The sequence below is a fragment of the Halyomorpha halys genome, unplaced genomic scaffold, assembly GCF_000696795.3.
Source record: "Halyomorpha halys isolate HHAL.00 unplaced genomic scaffold, Hhal_1.1 Scaffold1055.1, whole genome shotgun sequence".
NCBI classification, from domain to species: domain Eukaryota; kingdom Metazoa; phylum Arthropoda; class Insecta; order Hemiptera; family Pentatomidae; genus Halyomorpha; species Halyomorpha halys.
The window spans coordinates 59,625-69,778 of NW_027113385.1; the positions used below are offsets into that span (position 1 = coordinate 59,625).

Sequence of the window (10,154 nt, forward strand, 5' to 3'; positions counted from 1 at the left end):
TCTTTATTTCTCATTTATTTAGGATCCCACAAACCAAAAAATAGCAAAGATATTGAAGAGAAAGGAAAGAACTCCAGTGAAAATATTTTTCCTAGTAAAAGGTTTTTAGTTATAATACGTACAAAAACCTTAAAAGATAGGTAGAAATCATACTTATGATCACAGCTATTATTTATGTGAGATACTAATAAACCTTTATTAATTGGTACATTATCTTACACTAGAAAACAAACATCTAAAATATGTTTAAATTTTAAAAATAAAATTGCTATGTATTAATTATTTGTTCCAAATATAATATGACTGTTGCTGATCAGCAGCATTAGATAACATCTAAGATAATTTTTTTTTAATTGCCTTGTTATCGTTTTAAATCCTTATTGAAATAATCACTTCTACGAAAATATATATTAAATATTAGTTATAAAATTATATATTAAATATCAGTTTCAAAACCATCACAGGATTCTGTCTTTGCGTTGAAGAAGTTTGGAATATCATATGTACCTATGTATTTATTGTTTCTGAAAATATATTTTTATTTAGAAAACATCTATAATAATGTAAAATGATATAGATTGCTGGTTTATACACAACAAGTGTGGTTAGTAGATAATTAAAATTTTCATAAGGTTTAAGAAATTTTAGAAATGTATGTATATGAACAAAAAGTATTTCTTCTTTAGGAAGGGCTTGTATTGTTTAACTAAAAGGTTTAAGAAAATAACTAACTAGTTAGACTAGAAGTTTCACTAATGTAAGCATCAGGATTAGATAAAAAGTTATACCACTTGAATGCAGACAAGAGATATATCTCACATCAACAGCTGCCATAGGTCAAAATAAAATAGAAATAGTAAATCACTCGAAGACAGTTGTTTATATACAAGTTGAGAATAGTTATTTTTTCTCTACTCATTCTCAATCGTTCCTCATTTACTGTGTCAGGTTTTTTTATTTTATTTTATTATTATTATTATTTTTTTTAGTTCTTGTACTTTCTCTATATTAAATGAAAATTATAAATGCGATTATTATGACATTTACGTTATTTCCGGTTTCAATTTATATTAGGTTGGTTTATATGTCCTCAAAACATTTACTTTTATCCGAAAATAACAAGTAATTTTATTTATCTTTCATCCTTTACCTTAGATGATTATTGGAATCAACAAAGTATTCCATGGGCAAAAATAATTGGAATAATATATCAAATGGTTTGTAGATTTCATTTTATATAACTTATGTATTACTTTTGGAAAATGGTGTCCAGCTGTTTATCTTACTACAAATTATAAAGTTAAAAAAAAAATTATCAATTGATTACATAATGTATACTACTGATTAATTTTATATAAATATTGGTGGATTCGTTTAAAACAAGAATCCATTATATTTTAATTTTTGTTTTTATATATTGAGAAAAACACTTCATTAAAAATGTGTCACCCAACTTCATTGTGTTGGCTCATACACAGTATACTTCTAACTAGTAAAGAACAATTTTTTTTCTGTTACAGCATAAAGTTTTGTAAATTTTCACATTATAAAAAAATTTGAATTATGTACTAATGTTATACATGTTTTTTTTTTTTTCTTTTTATTATTAATTATTTCTTCCATTACATATGTTTTTTTTTTAAATTTTTCTATTATTTCAATTCTTAATTTTTTTTTCTCTTTTTCTTCCATCAGAAATTAAACAAAATTAAAACAAAAGTATCAAAACTATATAAACATTTCAAATATAGTAAAAAAGTATATACATACATAAAAACCAACATGGTCGTCCACATTTACAATCATCTAACACATACATACAAAAATTAAAATAAAATAAATGAGTATATTAAGCCAAAAGTAATAAATATAATATTAATTATTATAAAAAATACCAAATAAAAGAAAAAGAATCAAAATATATAAGAAGTAATAAATATATTAATAATACAAAAGTAATAGTATTAATATATGAATTAAAAAAAAAGAAAAATTAATAAATATAAAATCATATATGTATATCATTTTTATTAATTATTCAGACTTCTACAAATATAACTAATAAAGATTATTTGTTATCCATCGTACAATTAAAGATTTATACGAACAACTGATAAATCGCTTCGTACACTAACGTCCAGTTATATGTACACTATTCATTTGATTAAGATTCTTCGATATGTTTCTAAATATTCTTTGTAACTTTTATGGTTGCTTTTAGTTTTGATTTAGGATCCTGATGGAGGACTAAAACTTTGGCCGAATTATCGAGTACTACCTATTGGTTAGTTTATTGGGTTGCTTCGGCGACAGGCAGGACCCCTTCGGGTTGAATTAGGACAGGCTAAGATAGCTCACCATCGTAAATCAGCAAGGGGGCAATCCCAAGACCACAGGCGCTCTGGGCAATTATTGTGTCTCTTGGGAATGTAGCTGGGACTGCCCGTGGCCTGCTTGCTGTACATCTTACAGAGTAACAGGGAGTTTCTTAAATATTTTTGGTCTAAATTCCAAAATTTTTGCTATATAAATCATGGCTGTCGTTGCGGAAAAAAAAATCCAGTTTTTGGTTTAAATCTATAACTAATATATTTCTACGAATTGTAGGCTGGTTTCTAACGATAAAGAGAGATATAATAGAAATACATAATAACATGCTGTTTCTGGAACCCCCATCAATTATAGCACGCGCTTACTATATTACCTTGTACTCCATGCAGCTATCATAGATTATATTCATAATTTAATTTAAAATTATATTACTTGTATGCGTTTTTTCTATTCTCAATAATACATGGATTACTACGCTGGGGAGAACACCAAGCTACAAGCTGACTGAAAGAAAATTGATTGAGTTTACGGAAATGCCTTGTTCCCTACATTCCTTTGATGTGTACCGATCAGAGGCAAAAAGGGGAAAAACGATTTCCACTTCTACCACGTAAAAAACATGTATTCAAAAAAGGTTTATAAAAACACGTGTACTGAATAATTATTTATAATTTTGTATCATGTTTGTCAAATGAACTCCATTTTTTTCTTATTTCAATTTAATATTCCAAAGAGACTTTTGCACGAATTCCAAAGATACACTAGATAAACAGATTAGATATATTAATTACTAGTATCAATTCTAGAATATCTTATAAACTTGTGAAAGATTAGCTTAATGTTTGTAAAGTAAACATCCATATAATATACCAATAAAACAAACAGAAATATGCATATAAATAAGTAGTTTTTATTATTTTTATTTCTCCATTTTAATGATATAAATCCTATTAATACTTGAAGAGTCAGTAGGAATAGATAGCTCTAGTTTTGGCCGTTGTTTAGTTAAATCGGATTCCTATTAGAAACAAATCAGGTGCATCCATCACATAACTTTCACTTTGAGGTAAACTTAGTCTTGTAGATTTTAAAATGGCTATTATTTTATTATTCATAATAAAAATATATTTCATATATAGTTAAGAAAAGGTATAATCTGACCATTGACATAGATAAAATCAAATTATACCATATCCCATCTGTGTCCATTGTTTACTAATATTTACAATGAGAGAGATATTTATTTTAACAAAAAAATTAAAAGCAAAAAACTCGGATTGATAAAAGAAAACACTTTTGAACTTAATTTTTTTTAATTGCTATAAAAATTAGTTTTTTACGTTTTCTTGCGGCGAGAATAAGGAATAACAACTTTGATCCCGCCAACAGTACAACAGTAAAATAAGTTAACTAAATTCGAACAGGATTGGACAATCTGTCACATTCCGAAGATATAGCTACCCTAAATAGGTAATTTCAGTTTCGTAGGACTTTAAATTTTTGAGCTAGACTGTAAAAGACATACACACTGATCATTTTGTGAGGCTTATTTTATTCTTGATTATTTGGAGTCAGTGGATCTAAAAACGTGTATTTCTTTCGCTAAATCAAAATGTTTCCCGATCGTAATATTTCCCCTTATATACTTAGTATAGTACATAGGAAGTAATACTTACCCCTATGTACCAGAGAAAGTAAAACGTCATTGCTCTTTCTCAAAATGTAAAAAATCAGTTGATTCATTTTCTGCTAGATAGCATCACCCCTACTTGACTCGATTCTTCATCCAGAAAAAAGTCTGAGAAACTGGCCAGATACAAAAATCCACAATATTAGTACGAGACTTCAACTGCAACGGAAATATGACGGATTGTATGTCTATTTTTCCCTAAACTTCCATATACGTTACTATTTTCGGGTTATCCGAGAAACAAGTTTATATATATATATTATTGAAATTTACAACCGTACATTCATATACATACATCCAGAAAATTTGATTTTAGTTTACAACGGAGTGATTCAGGCGTGTAGACAAACTACTCATTGGTAGTACTCTAATGATGTTTTTACAATAGCAGGTCTCGTGACCATCTTTTTTTTAGGCGCCTCGGAGAGTTGTCAGGAATGGAAGAGGAAGCAAGGTTAGAAACTTTAGCTTTGGGTGGTTAGAGAGTTTATAATGGAAGGAATGGTACCTAGATCGGTAACATAAGGAACATTAAGGGCTTTATGTATGATTTTATTTGGGACAAAGTCAGGAGCATGGAGGATTTTACGAAGAATTCTGGATTGTAAGGATTGGATACGAGAGGAATTCGAAGATTTAGTGGAGCCCCAACGTTCAACTCCGTCCAGATTGGCCTTATTACAGTCATGTAGATCAGTCTTTTGAAAGTTTAGACCGTTTGTCTAGTAATTGCTGTAGTAGTATAAATCGACGTGCAGTTTCCTGTATTTTCAGTCTTGTGTGAGGATTGCAATTTAGTCATTTGTCCAGTTGCAGCTTAAGGTAAAGATCTGTATGACAGGGGAAAGAGCAACATTACTAATGGATACTATAGGGCAGTCGGTAGTTATAGATATTGAAAATAAATTTGTATAAGCCACTTACAGTCCGATTTTCGAAAAAAAAAAAACTTGTTGAGCATCATAGAATAAATTGAATCACCAATAATAATTTCCACATTTTAATTATTGTAGTTTTTGAGTGATAGTATAGTAATCAAAGAGTCAGTAATGACAGATAAGTATAGCTCGATTTTATTATATATTTCAAATTTCTAAACTAACAACCTAAATTTCCTTTGCAAATACTCATGAGTTTTCATAATCTTTTGTTAAAATTTTATTTAATCGTGTTACCTTGGATAATATAAAGAGAATGAGAAGCTGCTAACGGCCTTGCAAGAGCCGATAATTAGAAGGAATCTTAACCTAGAGCATACCGTCATGGAACTCTTCAGCCGTACGGTACTGCCTTTGTTCCTCAGGGCGGAAGGGAATCTGCAAAGAGCACACGTCAGCAACTGAACCTTTAATTTATTTCAAGAATACGCTAGAGTCTTCTTCAGGCCTCTCTTCTACCAGGGAACTCTTTCCTCGCAATCGCAGTCTTCAAAGAACATGTTATAACAAACGGAATGAACGAATTACTTTAAATCTTTTATGATGGTCTTTGAAAAAATGGTCATTTTAGTAACCTCCGTACAAGCTTAGAGGATTCAGCTGACGAAAATTATATTTAACTAATATAAGGTAGTATATTTATACTGTTATGAACCAATGGTAAGCACCTAAAAAATATTTTCACCTTTTTTTTATTACGTAAATATTTTATTCATATTTTTTATCTTAATACTTGTTTTAAATTGTCAAACGTATCTATACACTTATTTACTTTGGATTTCATCCAAAATAAATTGTTATTGTTTTCTAAAATGATTTAACTTAATATATGTTTTTGCACTAGTAGTAGGCATAAAATCATGTAAAAATTGCTGAAACTTAAATCATGTAGTGTTAAATCAAAGTAGATTTTGTTGTTCGTCGAAATAAAAACGTTTTTGAAAACATTGAAGACTATAATTTCTATTGTCTAGTAGTTCGGTAATCTGTATCCAAAATTGTTATCTTGATTGCAATTTGAATAACTAATAAATATATTAGTCACAAATAAAACTAAAAAATAAATATTTGATCAGGTACTCTCTTGACTGAATTTTGATTTACCAAATGACCGTATATGCCTGTAGTTTTTCTTAACTCCACTTAATGATTTAATATTTTACGATTAAAATTAACTATATACATATACGTATGTTTAATTTATATTCATATATCTATGCACTTACATTATGTATTGTATGTATTTGTATTATTTATCACTATTGATTCCTGATGGTAACCGACTGCAATTGTATGCAATATATTTAACTTGAGTACTAGATATCATAGACCCCCTCCCCATGGTATGCTAGATATAAAACAATTATAATAGGCCGACATTATTATGTATTAATTACATGCACTAAAACTGTATACAATTTTACCAAAAATATCCTTCTTGTTTTTAAATATATCAGTCTAGGTATTTACTTCGTTTCTTAATTATTGAGACGAATAAATAATTTGTGTAATAATGATTTCTGTTGTGTCACCTCTACATTTAACAATCTTTAACGCACTTACACAGCCTCCACTGGCTCATTCCCATGGACGCGAAGTGATCTCAAAGAGCCCTGCCTGCTCTACCCTTCATGAAAGGCCTAGAGGATCCTCAGGTCGAGAGTATAAATATTGTACAGAATAGTGTAAATGTAATTAGTTTTTTTTTATTCTGATATTTGTCCAAACTTTTACTTATTTTATCCTTACTTCTTCAAGTACATAGTTTGATTACGTTAATTTTATTTATCTTTTTGTTTATATACCTATAGATATTTTATTTATTTATATATATATATTTTTATTATTTATTAGTTAATTCATTTTTTTTTTTAATTTTGGAATGAATGTGATCATTTATCACTATTATTTACTACTGAAGTTTGTGACAGATTGTAATATTTATCAATAAATAAACATATAACAATGCATGATTTACTAAATAAATACTTTTAATATATATACAATATTATTTAATTTTCTCACTAGCTAAAACGGTTAAGCGATTTGATCAAATAACTAACTTTCTGTAGGGAAATTACCACAAGAGTTTTTATTTTAACATCTTCCGTGAATTGGTCGTCTAAGTTAGAGATTTGATCAAATCTCCATTTTCATCATCTCCCTTCCACATTAATTTACCTAATCCGAAAAACAAACTTTAAACAATGCCAATCAACAGCAAGTTACTTTAACGATTTATCATGACTTCAGTCAGTAACAATTTGACTAATTATTAATTAATTATTTTAATCTTAATTGGATGTGTCTATTACTAAAAAATCACGCATGCAGAAAAAGAAATTCATTATGTATTATTATATGCTATATTATAAACATGAAAATTTATATTTATGTAATAAAAATAACAAATATATTAAATATTTATACAAAACATTATCTCCAAAGCATGAATTCCATTATAGTATGATAATAAAATAATCCCATATAGGGCGATGTATTGTCAGTGGGCAGAATGACAGGTTTGCTAAATTGAAACCCTGATACCGCGTGGCTGATAAATCAGCTCTGAAATATATTTCTGACAGCACACGGGCTGAACCGTGAGCCTGAAACTAAATGTTAAATTAAAAATTGCTTAATCCAGATATTTAAATATTCAACGATTTAATGGAATGATTAATTTCTGATTGTTTAACCGTAAAAAAAAACCTAAGTTTTTCTTTGTTTTGTTTTTTAAAAACTTTATATTGATGATCCTAGAAGTTTAAAATTATATCCTTTTAATTAATTCACTAATTTATTTATTTTTCCATATCATAAATTTCTATCTTTGAGTATGTTCTCCCTTATAGAGTATTTAATCAGTCGAATGCACAATGGAATTTTATCTCAATTTTCTATTTATACATTAATTAATTAACTCATTAATTAAACTGTTCCACTAGTACTTTATAGTTTTATATTTGTAAAAGTATAATTCTTTTATTATATATAAAAATAATTGACCATGGCTGAATAAGAAGGAGATAGTCGGGGGTGCGGTCAAAAAGGAACAAACAATGGAAAGAAACTATTTATTTGCGGATGTTTCGCCCCACAAGGCTTCATCAGGGTTAAAAAAGATAGAAAACAACTAGAAATTTGTTGACAATGCAAGATAACAAGATGGCAATAAATTAAACTAAGGTGGGGTGGGTTTAAAATTATGTAGATATAAGTGAAAAATTATATAAAAATAAACAAAAAATAAGATGTAAAACAATAAGTACATATAAAAATAAAATACTATGGAGTATTAGATTTAAAATGAGTAGGAAACGTAATAACACGCTAAAATATAAAAGTAGTTATAAGAGATATAAAAAACAAAAATTGTATACACTAAGAGACAAAAACTAACGAAATAATATGAGAAGAAATAAATAAAAAAAATTAATAATAATAAATAAATAAAGAACAAATATGAACCACTGATAAAGTTTAAAGACAGCAAAGGCGGAAGTTGAATGGACAAATAATGGTCGGAGATGAAGATTGAAACGGTTACATATAAGTGAAAGACAAGAAAAATATATTTTAATATAAAAATTATTCGAGAGTATAATAATAATGACTTTATATAATATAGGAAAGGTAAATAGAAATAAAATTATAGAACATGTAATTAATTTAAAAAAAAATAAATGACAAATGCATATACATAATATAGTTAATATAATACTATGAAGACAATAATTATAACAATTATCTATCTGCAAGTGTGTTTAAAACATTTTTTGAAATATCTTGGTTTCGATGTTTCAAATATAGCTTTCTTGAGTAACCTCCTAAAATCGCTCTCGTAAAAAAAGTAGCCTTTTACCTCTCATGTTTTTACTAGAACCTTTTTCATCTGAAATTTCCCACTAGGTAGAATTTGATTCAACTTTTAGTATTTATTCTAATATTTCTCCAGGCAGAGTTCTAGGTTTATCCAGATGGGGCTGTTTACTTTGAAATTCATAGCGAAAAACGAACCATTAAGATTTTGTTATGAAAACATAATTTTTACTTACAGACACATTAAAAACAAATTCATTTTTAAATGTCTTTTTTTTTCTCCAAATTAAGTTTTTAACTGCAGCTGTAGCGTGCCAAAACGGAAGATAATAAACTATGAAAAATTAAAAAATAAGAAGCAATTCTGTAACGAGAAAATATTGACGAAAAGTGAAGGAAAATCACTTACGGTGCGCTAACCCTGTTTCTTCATGTCACAATGAAGGGCCCACTATCCTCGAGCCACCTTAAGCAATTAAAAGGTTAATAACAGAAAAAAACACGAAATCATTGAATGAATCGGTGATTTAAGAAGCATATGTCACATATACCGATATTTTTTCGGAAAATAACAAAAGAAGCCCAGGGCAAATCTTTAAAAAAAAAAAAAAAAAAAAATTCTACCGCTATAACCAATTAAGGGTCAGAGGTGCAGTAGCTTGTAAAGAAGTAGTGTTACTAGACCAACAATTGTGCGAGGAGGTGTTCGGTCAGAATCACGCTCGACCGCTAGATTTTTACCCAATTAAAGGTAATCACTTTATGAGGCTGGGTGGAATCCGGAGGGTTCCCGAACGGGTTGACAATAGCTACAGGTCACAAATAATAATTACCTGCTACAGCCAGATTCGAACCCGAATCCTTGGAGTTAGTAGTCCTTTACCAAATAGCAACCAATTCCCACACCTAAGAAGTTATAAATTAAAATTACCTCCCATATAAGTTTTTTAAACCCAAACTTATTGCACATCTATAGCATGTACGAGATCACAATTTATAATTTTAAATTTATGGAAATTGTCCTTTTTTTACATATACTAATCAATAAGTCGGCGAGTGGGACACAGAACAGCTAGATTTTATTAATTTGTACAAATTATTTAATTTACTATTTCTTTAATAAGAATATAGAGATTTATAAATAAATTTTAAAAAAGAAATGATTATCTGGCGTTAATATTTGTAGACTTACCCCTGTCGAACAGATCCGCTACCTTGGACTACATTTGGACAAACGATTAACCTGGAATCCCTCACACAAGACTGAAAAGACAGGAAAGTGCTCGTGGATTCCGACTATTACAGCACTTACTAGACAAACGTTCTAAACTTCCAACACGTTACAAAAGACTGATCTACATGACTGTAGTAAG

At 28.5% G+C, this 10,154-nt stretch overlaps 1 protein-coding gene across 2 annotated transcripts in view; it reads right to left on the bottom strand.

The window, feature by feature from the left end:
* The window catches only part of LOC106688124 (uncharacterized), a 79,010-nt gene that overhangs the window by 34,324 nt on the left and 34,532 nt on the right, over positions 1 to 10,154 (bottom strand). The gene's annotated exons all lie outside the window — the stretch shown is intronic.